We start from the raw sequence: 20176 nt of genomic DNA, 5'->3' as shown, positions 1-20176 counted from the left end.
AGTGTCAATCATATCAGGACCAATGATCTGGAACTTTATGTCGTTAATCACTCGTTTAATGGTATATTCGGAGGAAAGGGAAAACAGCTGCGATTATGAAAATAATGGCATTTTTTCACCCTCTTCTCTGGAGCATCCGGGCGAACTCATTAGCCGATAGGGAATTTAAAGAGCGCTCCAGGGATGAGGCCGTAGGAATAACAGAAAACGGAGAGATGGAAGGGTTAATCGAGCAGCACAACTTTATCTGCCCGAAGTCTTTATGGGCCAATAAAATGAAGCCCACTAACCTATACTGCACCAGAATCGGAGAGATTAAGGCTAATTCGGAAAAAGGATAAATCTTCGCGTCCTCGGCCAGCTCTAAATCGGGCTAAACCGTTTAAAACAATAAGAATCGATTATCTTTTCAACTGGCACTATAAGTGACATTGTTTTAAATTAAATGAATAATTTTATGTATTATAAAGCAAGGTCGAAAGCAAGAGTTTGACAACAATAGTACATTAGTCTACAGTTACACATTGTTACGTGCTGAACCGGCAATGGGCATTGGGTTCGTCTTCACTCGAGGATTTGTTGAACCACTCAAACGGTTTCGGCATTGCGTCATCTTCAGTGAAAAACTCACAATTTGTAATACGTTTATTGAATTGTAAAATAAATAAATTATATATAAAACTTAAATGAAAACAATTAAGTTGTTATACGAAGATTAAGTTATTTTAAGTTTCTACAAGTATGATCCCATTATCTCTGTTGAAAAGTATTTTTCGAGGTACATACAAAAAGGTTTTGGACGGTAAAGGCTGCAGTTTTCAGAAACTAACTTTGAAATGTATCTGATTGTCCATTTTAATTTAAATCATAAACTTAATTAAGCTTAATTTTTTTTGTATTTTAAATTATATAATTTTTGTATGATTTAATTTTTTCTGCTATATTTCCTTTTAAAATGAGTATGTTCTAGGCGAAAAACATTATGATCGTGAGATGCGGTCTGGTGTGACGTAGGTTTCAGAAAAACATTTTCTTTATCGTGCCAACGTTTCGATCTTTACTGAGATCATCTTCAGGACCTGGGATTTACAATTATTGTTTAAATTTAACAAATACATGTAGGATGTGGAAAAAAATGAATTTAAACAATGCAAAAAAAGTTTTTTATATTCCATCAAAGTATTTGTACGCATTCAAAGTGTTTGTTTTCCGCGTAATCGTGCCATTCTTGCGTGTCGTGTTGAGAGTGCCAGTGAGAAAGCAATATACTTTGAGTGAGTACAAATACTTTGATTGAATATAAAAAAACTTTTTTTTGCATTGTATAAATTCATTTTTTTCCACATCCTACATGTATTTGTTAAACAGTCACTAAACATCACACATTATGTCTAGATTTAAAAAAAAAAATAGTTAAATTATTAGTCGGGCGATTTCGCTGACATTCATCCTGCGTATTTTATTATTTTTTAATACAAATTATATGGAATATTTTAGGGGGTCTTTTAGTGCATAATATATGGCATATTGCAAAATTTTTATTACATATAAATCCAGGTTTCTGTCCTGGAAACAGATTCGTCCGGTAGCCACGGAGACTACTACAGTAGCGGTTATCGTGACTACTTTAAAATGTATATGAATATGATTAGTTACAGGTCTCACACAGCTATTGGGTGTGTTAAGTTGGAGATGAAGTAATCTTTTCAAAAAAGACAGTTGTCATTATATTTGTACTAATAATCCGGCCTCCGAACCTCAGAATCGTAGAATAATTAGGATTCAGCAAGTGACACAAATAATATAGTGTAACCCCGGAGGTAGAGCTATATCACGGGAAAATTCAACCAGAAAAAACTTAATTTTTCCGTCACATATGTAAGAACGAATCCATTTTAAAAGATCTCCCTGAATGCAAAGACAAACTTAAATAATAATCTCGTGGGTCGACAGAATCAAACGCCCATTGATTATTAACTTCAGAACTCAACAAATAATGTAATTTCATTGGTCATTTTATTTATTATGGGGAACGACCCATAAAGGAAAAAAATCAACATATTAAATTGCTGCAGGTTGAATATTTTAATTTGATTATGGTCTGTAAAAGAAAAAAATCTTTTCATACAGCAGCTCCGTATCTTTCTAGTGGTACACACTGGGTTATTTTCGGTTAAAGCTTTTATGTTGGCCTTCTTCAGTTTTCCATTTATTTATATTTATCGTTTTGCCTTAACATAACAGTAAATTGGCAAATACTACGAAGATGTTAAACCATTATTTTTCGAATTATAACCATTATCGATCTTGTGTCCGCGATGTGACAACCATGGTCCAGGGTTTAGGTTCTCATCATCGTACTTGGATTTTTCTCTAACATCCGTATTCAACGGGCATATTTTTATACCTCAAATTACCATTTTTTTAAGTCGTGAAAGAAGCCAAATTTGCATTGCAAAGATTCCATGATCAAAGGCGAAAATATTTCCGGGTAAGACTATGAAATTGGTTGCCCGAGCGTTGCAGAAGGTTATCAATGAAATAAGACCCAAAAAAGGTGATGTTATCATGATTGAAAATATTCAAATAAATTAAATAATTTTTTATTATATTATAATATGATATGAATTCTTGTTCTAAGTTAAATAAACATTGGAACAAAGAAAATGTTCAAACTACAAAGAAAAGAAGATCTTTTTGAATTTATATGTGACTTAAATCTTTATTAAAACCGTGTAGTATAAAAATCTAAATGTGTGAAACTTTTGCCTTTTTAAAGTCGACTATTACGACGACTATTAAAACTAAAAAGAAAAACAAGTTCTTACTTGTTTAAGTGTACCTTACATCCAACGTAATTAGCAATAAAAAACATATTTAAAATCGATATATAAGGAAATGTTTATACTTTTTATGCCATTTTGAATATATATTAACTATTTTTATGTACATTGTTGAGTTCAATAAAAAATACCAACCCGGTTTTGGTCTATGATTCCATATCTAGAAATTTATTTATTTAATTGTTTATTCATAAAAAAGCAAAAATCATTTTGCAATGCTTACCAAGAAAATTCACCAGACGATAAATATATTTACTGATATAATATAATTTCCTTTGAGTTGACTAGACATGTGGAATATTTTCAGAGTAGCTTTTGCTGTACACAATTATATTAAAGTAAGTTAAAGTGTTGTAAAAAATATTGTTAACAACATACTTTACACGTAACTAACTGTACGTCAAAGTTCGAACGTCGCGGTGGTTTGGAAGGAAGGTGACGACCCCCGGGGAATTTTGATGTATGCTCCCCTACTTGTCACCCCGTGTGCCAACTCTCTCATCAAAATATTTCATATTTAGGTCTCGAAGGGAATTTGTCAGGTTTATTTTTCTTGTTAAGCGTCTTATAAAAAGAGTAATGTGTCAGGGAAGTAAAATCAAACGGTTATACTTACATTAAAAAAATTGGGTACATCTGAAAGCTTTATGCATGGCACACGTCCGTCATGACTAAACCGTATATTCACTGTTTCGCCTGTCCTATTCCAATAATGAAGATAGGAGGGCTTAATAGTATCTTATCTATCGGTGTCGAAACAACAAAAAATACAAAAAGTTCAACCACCTCTGTTACAGAAGAATAATAACTTGGAAAAATTCAGAGCATATGCCACCCTTGCGATTCGCAGCGTGAATTTTAATAAGGAACTGTATTTTTTTAAATAATCCGATTATATTTTTATCTTTAAATATTTATCTGTTATCTAAAAGGTGATATCAATTCAGAACCCTGTGCATCTCTGGATAAACGTGATTCGCATCCTCATGGGGCCATTTTCTTTTATATTAAACTAGGGTGAATTTTATCGGGATGTTTAGCAGCCAAGCACATGCTTACAAACAATACTCTTCCGACGATCCCGTTTGTTTTAAACAAAACAAGGGTGTAGTTCAATATTTAATTCCTTTACTAAAATTATTAGTGACTACAAATACTTTTATTGAGTCTAAAATTTCTAGCATTATATAAATTCATTTTTTCATACCTTACATGTATTTGTGTAATTTAAACAATGTTTATAAATCCCAGGCCCTGAAGATGATCTCAATAAAGATCGAAAAGTTGGCAAGATAAAGAAAATGTTTTTCAAAAATCTACGTCACACCAGACCGCATCTCACGAGCTCCAAATATTCATTTTTCAATTGAAATTATCATTAAAATAAATACTGTTTTAGAAATAAGGTCAAATCATTATAGTCTAATAGTATCTACATGCTCATATCTAACGCTTATTATTTAATTATTGTAGAAAAAATATGTTGTTAAGGGTTTGCGTCGTAAAGATCATAATATTTTCATCAAAACGATTCAATATACTTCAGTAATAATTTATCTCGTATCGACCTTTTTGTTTGAAAACAGTTACTCAAAACTATTATACAGGCTTTCGATAAAAAGACGCTTTTGCTCGTTGAATCTTGGAAAATTGAATTTTAAGTCGAGATACAGGACAGCCGGTCGTTCCAAACGGCCGACCCCTCCCATTCACTGAGGATTTATTTCCCGGGGCATTTTCGTCCGCCCTCTCGCCTTTGAATGGAGTATGTTGTTTTCCCCCTTTTCGTCTTCATCAACTGTGACTCGTTATTTTGCAAACCGGGTGGGGGCGGATTATACGGAATCTCGGAAAAACTCGATTCCTCTGCAAACATACGACCACTGTTGATTGCTGCTAGTTGAAAACGGACACAAAAGAGCACACAAAAACAGTACCTTATAAGAATTGATTACCAAAGTATACTATTACATATTACTTTATATATATTACTTTTTTATATTTATTCTGCATATAGGACAGACTTTCCTTTAAAGAGGGAGTGAGTCCAGGCTTACGTGTATTACTTGTTTACAATATTATATAAGAAGCAAAAATTACAAAACAATGAAGTAAAAGAACTTAGTAAGATTTCTTCTTCGAAATAATAAAATGACTTAGTATTACTGAACAAGATAAATAAATTATTGACTTCTTGTTTATTTTGAGGGGACAGTATTTTAAACAAAAGAATATTTAGCAAGAGATATTAGCGCCTGATTTTTTTAATTAAAACTTACGTAATTAAAATAATGTGAACAAGACTCCAATTCTCCCGTCCACTTGTCTGACAAGGGAATTGAGAGTCAATAGCCAGCCCAGTGTATTTTTTATATACATCTTGATCCCTACCCTAATCTGACCAATGATCCTCAACCTCTCTACATTGTTTCTGAAATAAGAGTCCCCCAAACCCAGACTGCTCCAATTCCTTCATTGAGCGTAGATGGATACCCCATGACCAAAGATGGTTACGATACTTGGACACAGATGACTGGAATGCCGACTTTTCAGTGTTCAAATTCATCTGCCAATCGAAGGCATAATCTGGTTGAGGAAGAATGCCCAGTTGTATGGGATGGAATGATTAGTCCTACAACGATCAATCTTTGTAGACATGCAGTAGTCAGGCATACGTGCGATCTGTAGCCAAAATTTCACAGCACTTTTGAATACTGTTAATTTGATGCTCCTTACGCCTGACTCTGGTCTTACCATGTAATTCGGGGTACAGTACGGCCAGAAAAGCAAATTTTTAAAGTATTTTGTGAGGACTACATCCAAAATCCCGACTATATTACATGTCAATTCAATATTTTTTCTAATTACTAGAGTACTACAAAACAATATTCTTTCAATGAATACATCAGAACTTTTGTATCTAACACTAGATCGACAGAAACTTTTAATATCAAACTGAAGAATATGATGTTAAAATTTACTCACAAAGAATATACTTGGGTTGGGAGGTAGTCAAGCAACAAGACCCTTGAAATTAACTGCCAAAGTAATTGTTTGGGTTAGGGACAGGTTAGGTTAGGTAAGGTTAAAGTTAGTGTTAGAGACAGACAATCCTAGGGTTAGAGATGCGTTAGATTAGGTCAGGTGACGTAAAGTTAGCCTGGGTTAGGGCAGGTCAGGTTAGGTTATGTAGGGTAATAGTAGGGTGGGTTAGGTATAGTTTAGTGTTAGGGTTGAAGACAGTTTAGGTTAGGGTTAGTGTCTGGTAAATTTAGGTTTGGGTTAAGATTAGAAATAGGGTAAGGGACTGTGTTAAGTAGGGTTTGGATTAAGGTTAAGGTGGAATTTGGTTAGATTAATTATGATTTAGTGTTAGGATTACAGTTAGGGTTGGGAACAAATTATGTAAGTTATGGTTTAGTGTTAGGATTAAGATTGTGGACGGATGTGTTCACACATCTATGATTCAATGTTTTTCCGTGGAGCAAAGGAAACTAACGAGAGCTAAAGCGAGTTTGAAAACTCTGAAACCTCAACATGACAGTTTTGTAGAAACATGGTTTTCCAAGCAGGTCTTCTAGTGTGCCTATTCTCGACGTTTTCACTCCCTGTGTTTTTCCATAAATAAATCATCTTTCCTTCTGTATTAATGTAAATTTATTGTGATATTTTAAACATATTTTTTTACAAATAAAAAATACGTACTATTTCGATTAGTTAATTTAGTAACGTGTAATTTAAGTTGTAAAGTTTGGGGGACCGCGGTAGCCGAGTGGTTAGCATGAGAGACTCACGCCGCGGTCGTGGGTTCGATTCCCACCGTTGCCCCTGGCCCTTTTTTCACACTAACCCCCCCCCCCAAATTTGAACACACATATACGAATTGTCACATGGCTAATATGCATAGTTCATAACGCCAAAAAAAAAAAGTAAAGTTCCTACTTTCTTCAATATATTTTCTCTCATTATCAAAATATAATTTTCTTTAATTTCTACAAAGATTTTTTTACTAGTGTATATAACGTTGGTATAATCGGCTATTCGTATGTTATATTTTAAATTTTTGGGGGGTAAAACTGATAAACTGATGCAATATAAATTCTGTGGGAAGCTGGTAAAACGTAATTGTCTTCCCTTGGGTTTTTGTGCCAAGGGATTTGTCATTTGGAGTAAACTTGAATTAAACTTTATCAATTATTATTCAAAATAATTGGTGTAATAAACTCATAAAAAAGGAATATCGAAATCGGAAAAAGGAAAATAAAATAATTTAAGTTGTAAAAAAAACCCCGATTTAAATTATTTTTGTAATTTGTCAATTAATAATTAATTACTAATAAATTATTAATTCATTTTTGTGGTATGTAGTTTATCTAAGGTTTTGCAATTTGCATCATCATATCAAAAAATACTTATTGTTTTGTTTTTAAGTGTCTAGTAAACGCCAAAAAAATAGTGCTGTTATGATAGGAAATGTTGGAGCAAGTCCATTGTTTTCTTGTCACGATCAAACACCTCGCAGGTATTCAGCATGATCACTCTCGATTTGTATTTCACGCTGATTAATTTCAAAGTTTATCATTCAGCAGGTAGCTTTGTTTCCTGTGTACGAATATCGCGCTTGTAGAGAGGCAGTACAGGCGTAATTATTTTATAATTTCAGAACCCTCCCCCCGAAAGATTTATAACCGTTGATAAGTTAACACTGACAAATTAAGGTCAGCTTTGTTTTATAGGAAAGCAAATTTGAATGGGCAAGGGCCAAATGGGACGGACGCTGTTTCAATTAAAGGGTAGAAAATTGATCCGATTGTCGGAACACGAGGGTCGTTAATTCAGTAAATAAATGGAGAAAATCGGAAACGAATTTTCTCCCTTCTGCAATTATCAGCGAACCCTCTTTTGAGGATAATCAAATTTAGAGCCACCGAGTCGGATTATCTTGTATCTCCTCGGATAGATGAATGGATTGCAATCAAAGCTGATGACTTTATTGAAATATAGAAGGTTAAAAATGTTAACAAATCAATTACAATGAAAGGTTGAGTTGAAAAACCAAATAAAAATAGAGGAAAAAAAACAACCTTAGAAATTTTCATACACTTAATATTGTTGGCTTAGTATAGGTGTACATACAGATACAAAGAACACACACGGAGGGGGAGATTTTATTAATCATAGAAATATGGAAAAACAAAGGGAAGCGAAAAAGGCGAGAATAGGCGACTAGACTGCATCAATCTATCACAACTTTCAAACTAGCGCATTTTTGTGTTGGAAAATAAAAGGAAAACGAAGTTTTTTATAAATAAATTACTGTAAAACGATGTATATTTCATGTATGATCAAAATTAATTTTTAATTAGTGGTTATAAATTTTATTATTTTATGAACCCTCTGATTTTCGACATATTTATAAAAAGAATTATACCAACTTATTACCAAAACAATTATTATATAAAATTCTCAAACGATACGCATATAACATTTTCAACAATACTCTATTTTAATGAATAACGTAGCCATTCACGTACATATAAATAGTTGATTTTTTAATAAATACTATAAATAGACAGACGATACAAATAATGGTGTTTACTTTATTACAATTATATTAGCACTAAATTTCAAGGAGCTTGTGGCCAACGTTTGTCCACCTCCCAGTTCAATCCCACTATATTGAATCACGGATACGCAACCATACCCTATCCCTAATGTTAACCTTAATCAAAGCCCAAACCCTATCTAACGTCCTTACCTGTCCCTGACCCTAGCCTGTTCCTAACCCTGAGCTAACCATAAGAACCAAACAATTCCTAATCTAATCTAAACTAACCCAATCCAACCTAAACTATCTCAGCCCACGCTTAATCGTCGGTGACGAGAAAATGGTCACACAAAAACATTCTGTATTTAGTCCAAAAGACATATGTAGGAGCACTTAATTTCAAAAAGGACTTGTTGCCAACGTTTGACTACTTTCCAACCAAGAATATCTGACTACCTTCCCACCCAAGGATATAAGAGCATAAAACAATCTTATCACGTTCAATTGAAAATTAGAAATTTCAGGATAGAAACAGCCAGTTTTACTATTATATTGAATCATGAATATGGAACCATACCCATGACTAACCTTAGCTCTAATCTTAACCTTCTGCCGACCGTGTTTAAAAAATACAAAAGTTCTGATATCTTCATTGAAAGAATGCTATTTCATAGTATTACAGAATTGCAAAAATATTCTCACTTACATTTAATACAATTATACTGTGTTCGTTAATCAGTTTGTATTAGAATATGTGTCTTTGGGTGTTTGTTTCTGGTACAACGAGTACCAGTCGATATAGGATTTATGCTTGGGTGAACGGGTTTTTCCGAGATTTTGTATAATTTTTCTCTCCGGTTTGTAATATAAAAAGATACAGTTAATCAAGCAAGGCGAGAAGACGAACGGAAAATTTTACATGTACATATAAATAAAACAATTGTTAAATTTCAGCCAAAAAATGCAATATTACGACAACCAACCTCGATCTGAGATTAAAAAAACCTTTGTGGATTTCGGATGAATTGAAGAAAATATGATCTAATGTATAATTAACTTAAATAATACCTTTCTAATTTATTGTAACAAATAAGGTGACTATTGAAAAATCATGATATGGTGAAGTTTAATAATATCCGACAATTTTCCATTCAAAATAAATTAAATATAAATGACGTTGAACTGAAACCACCGGGAATGAAACAGAATTAGCCACAAGGGATTTAAGACGATCGTGTTATCACAGGGAGTGAAGTTAAACTTCACCCAAAACAATTTTATACCATTCGGCTTGAATAAACGGCTGTTTAAAGGCTGAACACATTTATTAATGCTTTTACACCAGTGGTTATTAGAGACAATGGTACAGTTAAATCAATCCTTAAGAGGATTAGCGAACCCACTAAATAGCCGGGTTTTAATCGTTTAAGCCGTTTCACGAGTGCTTAAAACAAATGAGAGATTTTGGATTTTGTTTTTTAGAAAAAACCTCGTTTTAGAATTCGAATATATATGATTTTTCATGTACATTAAACCATTGTATACAGAAAGAACCTTAAAACTTTCTAGAAATGGAGAATTAAAATCTCAGTCAAGGAAGGTACTATCTGTTGGTACACTGACGAATAAGAGCAGAAGTATCTGGATCCAAAACCAAACATTTAGAGTTCGGGAGCAAGTACACAGTACCTTTCGAACCGAAATCTACGCATTTGAAAGAAAATATAAAAAAAGACATAACTATCATACCATATAGCTGGCAACCTGGCAGCTGGTAAAGGTCAAGGATAATGCCAAATTACAAAACTAAACCAACAGGTTAAGTGCGCAAAACAGAAATCTCTCCTTGGCCCCTCCATGGCCTCCAGGACTCGCAGAAGTTGAGAAGAACGAAGAAGCTGATGCAAGGAAAAGATGTGCTATACTCCGTGAAAATGAAAATACATGAAATAACTGATCATGAGAGAATTTCATGTAACGAGGTAGAAGACACCCTGGTAAGATGGCAGCCTTCTACGCAATTAACTGAGTCATTATAGTCATTCAGACCCTAATCCCCAAAATGGTATAATAGAATACCTCTCTAGTGTGGTCCCTACACATGAGTAAAGGGGAAGGAAAAAGCGATTCCTTTCAAGAAAAGGGGCTGCTACAAAGTTGATAAATCCTGAAACATTTTGTGGTAAATGGATCTAAACAACAACGAGCATCTTAGAAAGAAAACATGGTGAAAGTGAGGAAACAATGCAATAACTTCCTTTTGAGATCTGTAAAAAAAGGAACTTCTAAAAAGAAGGAAGAAGATACTCCAAACCCCAGCAAGATTCTTGAGAGAGCACTGCGGATTGTTTGAGCACTTGAGAAAGTTAGTCATCAAACAACTCAGTACAAATAGATTCTGCGAACAGTCAGAAGAGACCCCAACGTACCTATTAACAGACTATGGTGCTACTTTTGTACAGTTGTTTTCAGGTCATTATAAAATTTTATTTAATGAGGCAGCACTCTTGCTAGCTAAAATCGGAAAAGCAATACATCGTGCGTTCCAAGCTCAATCATGTCAAAAAATGTCTGGAACTGCCCAAGTATCTTAAAAAACTGGGATTCAAAAGTAGTTGCTTCACTGGGTTTCAGGTCATGGAGAAATTTCAGATATCGAGGCACCGAAACCCAAAAATAGCCAGCCTCGGAACTATTCCTAAACCTTAAATGGTATAAACAAGTCACAATAATAAAAAACTGGAATATTTTGTTACTAAAGAGCACAACAAATACTGGGAATGTATGCCAGGCATGAAGTAAGCAAAATGACTAATAGTAGAAACAACCCAATGGGAAAAAGGATTTCGTAATCAACAAGGAGATCAAGTCAAAACTATTGTCGAACTCCCGAAATACCCTAAACAAACTTGGATGCAAAACCCGTTTAGAACTAAAACCCTTAATAGGTATATTTATAGGTGAATCAGTTCAATACAACTTAAAAGAAATGTGTCTAATAACAGATTAACTGTTAACTTTAAGAACCTAAAATTAGTGGGGAAAAGGTACAGTGAAAGATGTACTACCTGTTGGTACACTAACGGACGTAGGACGCCAGCAAGTTCAGCAGCAGGATTATTTGGCCCCAAAACAATCCAATCAGAACCCATGGATGTACACCAGCATCTTTCAAGCCAAAATCCACGCAATTGGACGTTGTGCTCATTTCAAGCTGAACGCAATAAAAATTAAAGATATTATGTTCGTTGAGCGACCTGCAGATAATATATGTAGGGTTCCAATCCACTAATCATAGCAGTCCAACCGGAGGCGACCGGGTTCCTCGCTCTCACTCACTCACTCTCTCTCTCTCTCGCTCTCTCGCTCTCTCTCATTAATTTTTAATCCTTTGTACATAGTTTGTGTAAATAGCTGTAATTTAGTTTTAAATATTAAAAAAAAGCAATTTTTGAAAATATTCTCTGTCATTACAAAAGTACCTGAAAGAAATTTCTAGCGAGAACAAAAAAAATAGTTGGACCTTTAGTCATATGGATTTTTAGCGAGATGTCTTTTTTCACCGTCAATATGTATTATGTGCGCAACAGCCTCAAATCCAAAACACTTGTTCAATAGTTTCTCATATTAATCGTTCTCTTCATCTTTGGGAAAGCCCTGATGATGGCAGTATAAAGTGGCGAAAGCTCGGTGAACCCAGCATTTAATCTTTTTTTCACCCGTCTAATGACCTCTGCAAAGATTGGAACTCTACATAAAAATTAAAGACATAAATATCAAAGGAATGTCTTTGAAGCCAATGTTAAAAAATTGTTTGTTTTGAGTCTTAATGATGTGAAGGATTGATATTTTATCTCTAATTTTTTCGTGCCATGTATAACCTGGTTGTTCATTCACGCGTTGGGTTTATTTAAATATACATTTTTTTTATAAATGTCTTGATTGTGATATTTTGGAATCTGAAAGGAATGGCCAATGTCGAAAGTGGAATGTTTCCGTGATACAATGTGACATTTGTGGATCGTAAAACGTGTGCGGCGAGTAAGTCGGTGCAAGTTGATTTATCTTAGACAGTAAATTATACCATTGCCCTAATCCGTTGGCAATAACCATTACTGGCATTAAAAGGTCTATAAAACATTTGATTAACGGCCATCGGTCAATAGAACCGTAAAGCCCAATGTTATAGACATTAACATATCAGTTTAGAAAAACAACAACCGAGTGTCGTAACGTGATTGCGGTTAGTACAAAAGAGAAACATTAACGAAGTAGAAATTAGCTGTATTAGGCAATAAGAAGACTCTTATTAATATTTATAAAGCCGACACTTTTCTCGTACCATTAGCAAGTCTCATTCCGGCCTCATCTCCAGCCAGGGATTCTCCCTTTTTCTCCCCCTTGGGACAAAAAGCAAAACAAAACACCAAGGTGAACGGTTCGCATGTTTTTGAATATTTTGAACTCGGATCGACGTGCAATACCTTTCAAACGGGATTTAAGTTTCGAACAAAAAGCTCTGAGAGGTTTTCCGGATATTCCTCTTTTCTTTGAATAATGTATTTTTATATGTTCTGCTGTAAGAAGTTAAGTAAAACATTGCCGATAAAAAACGAAAAACAGCGAAAACAGGAGGATTCCAGGGCTTATTATCGGCCAGTCGGCCTATTCCCTGTTATCTTTCATAAGTTTTCGTTTCGTGGCCGGCGGATTATTATAAACTAAATAAAGAGTCCGCTATAGGCTAAAATAGTATTGCTAGTATTTATGGACAGGAGAGAGGAAAAAAACCTTGGGTCGTTTTATAAAACTAAATAAACAATCTGAAAAGCTATCTGACGTCGCGTATTTCAATTCAAGTATTCCAATATACTTTTTAAACAAACTGGTCCGGAGATAAAATCTAAATGGAGTGGCTTTTTGGCTTTTCTTTGCATACCTGCATATTTTATTTGATGTTATTTAAAAACAAAAATATTATTATGACGCGCTGTTTTTTTTTCCAAAAAGCACGTGTAGTAGCAATAAAAATAGAACAACAAACTACTCACGATAGTTTTCAATACGATAAAAGTCACGGAAAGCCAATTATCGCGAATAAACGGTTTAAAAAAATACGTTTTGTTTTAAATGAACAATGAATACAACTCGTATTCAACCAATAGAGTCGATTTTTAAATTGATACAGCCACATTATAAATTGCACATATTTTTTAACAAATGAACGAAACCCAAGGGGCTTTTTCGACATGTTATCACAAGTGAAGGAATAAATTTACTCCAGATTCTTTTGGATTGCTCATAGTGAAATTCGTAGCGCATTCCTCATTCCTCTGCACAAATGTCCAGTTATTTTTTACTGGAGAGGAAGACCGTAAAAGACCGTTCAATATTTTTAATAGAAGTTTGTACTTCTTAATCAATAATTGATTTAAACCGTATGAAACCGAAAATTCAAATTTTTAGCAATTAACGTTTAACTTTACATTGGTGATAACTGATCAATGAGAAATTGTCTTTAAAGGTTATTAGTAGGGGCAATTAGTAAGTACCATATCTTAAAATCTCGCTTAAACTTTAGAAAAGAACTTCAGAAACTTGTAAAAGTTTAATTTTTAACCGCTTCTGTATTTTGCTTAAAGTTAAAATAACAAACCTCTAAGTTCACACATGGGCTCCTGCTTCTGGGCGCGCATTTTGCGCAAAGGATACTCGATATGCCATCATGCCTTGGCTCTTTACAGAGAGCGTGTAGGCATATCGCCGAATTTGAGAATGGTTTTCGGATACGGTAGCGAGTTTCTGAGTCTCACGTTCCGCTTTTTGGAGGACGTGGGTTTTTTATTGTATATAGATCTGCTTATGTGTTGTGTGGTTATGGATTTTGTTTGAGTGAGTGCATTTATTAGTGTGAGTGATGAGAGGCTAGTGGCGAAATATAGCATCACCATAGCCCCCCATAGTTGTGAAACGTGAAATAAAACGAAAAGTGAAAAATCTCGAATGCCATGGAGAATCAGACTATGGAAATGCAGAATTTTTAATCCCATTTTACATGTAGAATAACCTCTTAAAATATTGGCGTCTGGTCACACCCAGAAGAAAAGTAATACAAATTTGTTAATTTAATTATTAAATGAAATGGACAAGATCTTCAAAACCGGACAGGTAGCAAAATATTCAGTATTACAATCCCAAATGATCTGTATAAAATAAAACTTTTAGAAAAATACCTTTTTTTAAATTCAATAAACCTTCTAAAGAGAAAAAGGAGAAAAAATTAGATTAACCAGATCGATTAACTTCGTAACGATAAACTGTGATGTAAGAGTGAAACGTGCATTTAAATTCCAAACGAGATGCAGTTGTAAAATTGGACAACGGCTGACAGACGAATTGGAAAACTATAGAAAGTGCCAACGGTACTCACCTGAACACGGCTCTGCCGGGCGAACCCCCAACGGTTCATGTCTGTTCCAATTTGATGTAAACACGTGGGAAAAATGGTCGGTTTTGAAACTGCATCACACGCGTACTCCACAACTTTGCTGAAACAAAGACAATTTGATAAGTTTTCTTTCCGTCAAATATTCAATTTTAAAAAAAACCTGTCTAATCTAATCTTAAAAATCAACTAACTCTCGCCAAGTTAAGCAGTAAATAGTTAAAATATTCATCAACATGTATATTATATGTCAAGGTTTGATTGAATATTGTGTTTCTTATTACATAATAATCTTCTTTCGTGCAAAGGCCAGTAATAATTTTCAAGCTACGGCCATTAAATGGAAAACAAAACCCAATAAAAAATGTTTGCTTGGTTATGGCATAAATGCTACTACTTATTGCAACCCAGAGAGTCTATTGACAAAACGAAGATCAATAAAAAAAAATGCGAACATAACTACAATTAAATATTAATTGGATAGGCTCAAATAAATTTGTATTGACAATTTTTGTGTTCCTTCTATAGTTTGTACATTTTACACTGCATTTTTTTAAATGCCAATTTTTATTTATTACTTGGCTAGAAAAATATGTTCCAACTAGACTTATGCCTCTGATAAGAGCTCAGCCCACTCGTCGATATTTATTTTATGACAAACTGCGCAAATTTCTCGGCCGGCGGATATATTGTGGCTTATCTTTCGACATTATCAGGAAAACTTAGGTTTGGTGAAATTTGTTGAAGAATAAGAGCTTAAGTTTCAAAAATGAAGAAAGTCAAGTTCAATTATTAACGTGTGGGATAACAATTTAATAATAAAAATTAATCAACTTTCAAAGAGTTGTGATTGTTTAGTAATAAACGAATATTTTTGATGAGTCTTGGGAATTTTTCCAAGTATGCGTATGATTTGAAAGTTATTGGGGAAAAAATGTCAATTATACGAGAAGCTCTTCTATATGAATTACTTACTTTATTTACTTAATTTTTAATGTAAAGTTTAAATTGATTAGAATTGGCTCTGAATTTTCAACGACAGGCCTATCAAAGCCGGCGTATCTCAAGGGAGTACATTAGGACTAATCCACAACACTTCTACACTTCTGACATACATACACCCCCTGCAAGTTACGTCACACTTAGAAAAATTATCTTCCCACCAGTGCTCGTATACAGTAAGGTAATCTTACCCAATCCGCTACCTTAGGTTCTACTTGGGCAGCAGTCTTACATGGAACATACACAAAACATACAAGAACTGAACCGAAGATACGGACAACTCAGACGCCTACTTAGGCACCCAAATCCACAATAAGTACACACAACAACCTAACCTTATACAAGATACAATTAGGCCTATTTCGACATACGGAGTTGAGATGTGGGGCTATGTCAAGCCACCCAACATCCACAGAATCCAGTCCTTTCAAACGAAATTCCTCCGCCGCATCCTTAAAGCTCCCTTGTCATAAACCAAACCGACCTAGACATTACATTCGTGATGGGCATGATCCACAACTTCCTCCCACACTTAACTATTAGTCCTCTCTTCAACGTCCCATCCTAACTATCTTCCACGCAGCCTAAAAAGACAGTTGCCTCTTGACCTCCTAACCCAACCCTAAACGTCAACCAACAATCCTGAACACTGAGAATTCCGTCAATGGCCGCCTCCTCCCCCCATCATCATCCCCCCATTTTGACTTGAGAAATATTGAAAACAAAAAATTGTCAATGATCTAGCGTCGGCAACAACCGGGCAAAATTAAACGTTAATCGTTTTTGTCTGAAAGAAACTACAAGTAGTATACTACACACTCGATAAAACGGGTGGTCACTTAACCATTTTGTTCTTTTGCTGTTAGCGCGGTTCTGGGTTCGAATCTCGGCTGCCTTTGAATTTTTATTTGAGAATTATTGTAAAAAAAAAATATTTTCATGAGGTCTGAGGTCAACGACTAATGTGTGATTGGATTTTAAGTAACTAACCCCATGAATATTAAGAGTTCTACTATGAGTATGATTTTGTCTTATAAGCAAGCAACATGCAATATCCAAGAGCAGGTTTATCAAAGACTGGTGTAAAAAATAAAATAGAAGGGATTTTGTCCTAAATGTCTTCGTAGTTGTCCTAGTCTTCTATTAAGTTTAATAGAAGACTAGGACAACTACAACTGTCTATTGAGTCTTTTGTGGAGATTCACGTCACTCCGATGTCGGTAACTGCTTGTTGTTGAAGTACAGCAGAGGGCGAGACTGTTTTTTCAATGTAAATGTACACTGGATAAATTTTTCCTCGAACAGTTTTCCATATTCAATTTTCCATGGAAAAAGAAAACAAGACGCCCGAGAATAACCTGGAGACATGACGTGGTAAAGCTTGGGGCGACGGGCCAAAGACGTTTGCAGAATAAATAAAAAATACGTCTTTCGTTTATTAGTCTTTTAACTGTGCCTGAACGGTAGCCTTTGTCGTATTCTATATTTTTAATTGTTTTTTATTTTTGGTTTAATTTTCCTTGATGATTAGAACTTTTTTTTAGCCTATCTGTCAAGTGTAGTATTTCTATTCCGCCAAATTGTGGTAATGTTAGTGGTTTGAGTATATTCGTATTATTAATGTTTTTGTTGGTTTTCTGAATTTTAGAAATTGAAATTTTTTGTTAGTTTTGGCAATAGTTACTACGGTTCGTGTTTGGTCGGTCGTTTTTGTATATAGAGTTCAGGTCTGTTAGTATATTTGTCGATGTTCACTTGTGAAATTTCTCCATGTTGTGTGCAGAGTGATAAATCTGTATGGTCGTTTCCAATAATTTACTAAATATTAGATAAATGATATTTACGCAGAATACGTCAAATCGAAAGACACGATGTCCTTTCGGAGGACTACGACGACGTCCGAGTTTATTTCAAGTATCCAATAAATACCTCAAGATGCAAATGTTCCCGGTCGAAAATGAGACTGCGAGTATAAAGTGGAAAAGGCCGAAAACAAGGCTGTTCGCGAAGATAGAGAGATCCCGGCTGGAGATTTGCATATACGCCTCATCCTCCGTAACGGTACCTCCGTGGACACTTCTCAGGGTAAACCGCCTCGGGCGTTACCGATGCCCTCGACGTGACTTGGGAAACAAACCTATCACTTTTCTGTTTCACCGGGTTTCGTCGTTGGGAGGCCCATTTCCGCCAATTATTTATGGCGGATCCCCTGGAAATATCTCAGACGACGACAACAGGAAATTGGGGCATTTTTATTGGGGTATCGACTCGTTAAAGTCGTTCGCGGTGGCGTTTCTCCGGCCGACCTAACCGAATGAAGGAAAGGGAGATAACGCAATACGTTTACAGTGAGATCCAGTTAGCGTAACCTCATAGTGAGGACGCAGCCAATAGTATTACAGATCTACTATCGACTTCCTATTATATTTACGCTTGTAACTTACAGTCTCAACTCTTGGTAGAATTCTTTTTACATTTGAATACTACACTCTTGAAAGCTTATAAAAATGATCAAGTACAAATACCTCTCATACAGAAGGGCTCAAAGTCCATCTACGAGTTTGTCGTAGACGATATGGAATTGATAGGAAAAGTTAAAAGATGTAGAGGTTGTCTTCTTGTCATACTCTATTGAAATTGAATTATTTTTAATTATATTAACTCTAATTGAAAATGATTAAAATCAGTTTGATTAGAATTTTGAAGCATTGTCTTCTGTAGAGCAAAAGACTCGATTTAACTTGGATTGAAAAAATATTTTACCTATTTGTGCATTTTTGTCTTGCAAAGATATTTTAAATATTAATTGTGACAATAGATCATTCCATGTTTATGATGAAGTATAGTAAAATGGATTAAGGTTCCTTTAGTAAACCATTTAAAACTGATCAGTTAATAAACCACCGTTGTAAATAATTTATTGCATCTCTTTACACAATTTTTACGTTATCCTTTTCAGTTTCACAATTTTAATTATATTAAAACCAAGGGAAAGAGCTTCCTAATGTTATTAGTATAGGTATTCGGGTAGATTCCGGCACGCGATAATTGGTGACAAATTAAAATACGGCGTTATTATCCTCTCAAATTTACTGCCTGTGGAAAGTGATAATGATTAAGGGTTCATTAACGCGATGGGGATTGGATGTTTTTCAATTCCAGGCAAAATACGACGAATACGACACTTAATAAATATCCTTTCGATGAAAGGCCACCTAGGAGTCTATTTCCTGCGCGGGACTGGTTTTCGAACTCGCTTTACTTGTGGCGTTCATTATTTCCTCTTGGGATAAAAAACGCACATCGCGTACTCAGATGGAAAAACCGACTGAATAAGTGAGATATTCCTCCAATCCCAAAACTGACAGTGTACGCTAAAATTTATCAACTTTGAATATAAACATTCCTAAAGCCTTCTTCAAATTTTTAGACAAAGACGATAAGGAATTCCAGGTTATGTGAGTCTAGGAGGAAACGAACGAGACGATCGTCCCGCCAAACTGGGAAGGGAAGTTATCTCCCTTAGGACCAAGAACTTTCCGTTCAACTCCTAATAGTTTCCTGAAGGACGAGGTTATAAAGTGAGGAAAACGAGAAATGCCCTATAAATTACAAGTTGAAACATAACCCAAGCCGAGTAAGAGATATGCCACTTCTTCATGAAACCACTGAGGTTTATGCCTTTAAGGAGTTGTACGAAGTTGTAAGTGTAAATGAATGACAAACAAGGGAAAACCCTTTTCCCAAGGTACTTGACACAATGCTTCGATGAAGTCGTGAGCTTACTCTTAAAATTAAAATAAACATCATTATAAATTATACAAAAGTTGCTTTAAACTAAACTGCTCAAAAATAAATGGGTATATTTGTAATTTATTCTTATTCTATTAATCCCTCTCGTGCCATTAACTTTTTTTCATCTCAACTAAAAACCTTAATTAATTGGTCAAGCGGACCACGAAAATAGTGAATGAATATTCTATTAATTTTAATTAAATTAACCGATATATTCTTGTTAGTTGGACAAAACAAAGTAGAAAATTAAAACCAAAAACAAACAAATGTTAATCACCATTTTTAATAACGGATTTACTTAATAATAGTAAACATGAAGATAACTCATTTTGTAAACTTTTTTTTTACTGGGGCTTCCGATATCTAGGTCATTTCAGCCCCAAGCTAAGCCAATATTCTATTTACACTTCTCTTTACAAACACTACATTCATACAGATAAATACATCCATACAATACACTCATTCCGTTTGGTCGGTGGAGTACTTGATATTCCTCCACCGACCTATACTCAAACTAACCTAGATTGGGGTCGATGGAGTACT

General features: G+C 34.6%; 1 protein-coding gene across 4 annotated transcripts in view; it reads right to left on the bottom strand.

The window, feature by feature from the left end:
* LOC106662489 (growth hormone secretagogue receptor type 1-like) overlaps positions 1-20176 on the bottom strand; it is a 313348-nt gene that overhangs the window by 224003 nt on the left and 69169 nt on the right. For all 4 annotated transcript variants that reach the window (XM_024225718.1, XM_014386625.2, XM_024225719.1 and 1 more), the window contains one exon: positions 14822-14939. The gene's annotated coding sequence lies outside the window, so the exon portion shown is untranslated. The remainder of the gene's footprint in view (positions 1-14821; positions 14940-20176) is intronic.

Source organism: Cimex lectularius, unplaced genomic scaffold (assembly GCF_000648675.2).
Source record: "Cimex lectularius strain Harlan isolate CLEC.00 unplaced genomic scaffold, Clec_2.1 scaffold33, whole genome shotgun sequence".
In the NCBI taxonomy this organism is placed as follows: Eukaryota; Metazoa; Arthropoda; class Insecta; order Hemiptera; family Cimicidae; genus Cimex; species Cimex lectularius.
The sequence above is the reverse complement of the archived record's forward strand: the minus strand, read 5'-3'. Positions and strand labels throughout refer to the sequence as shown.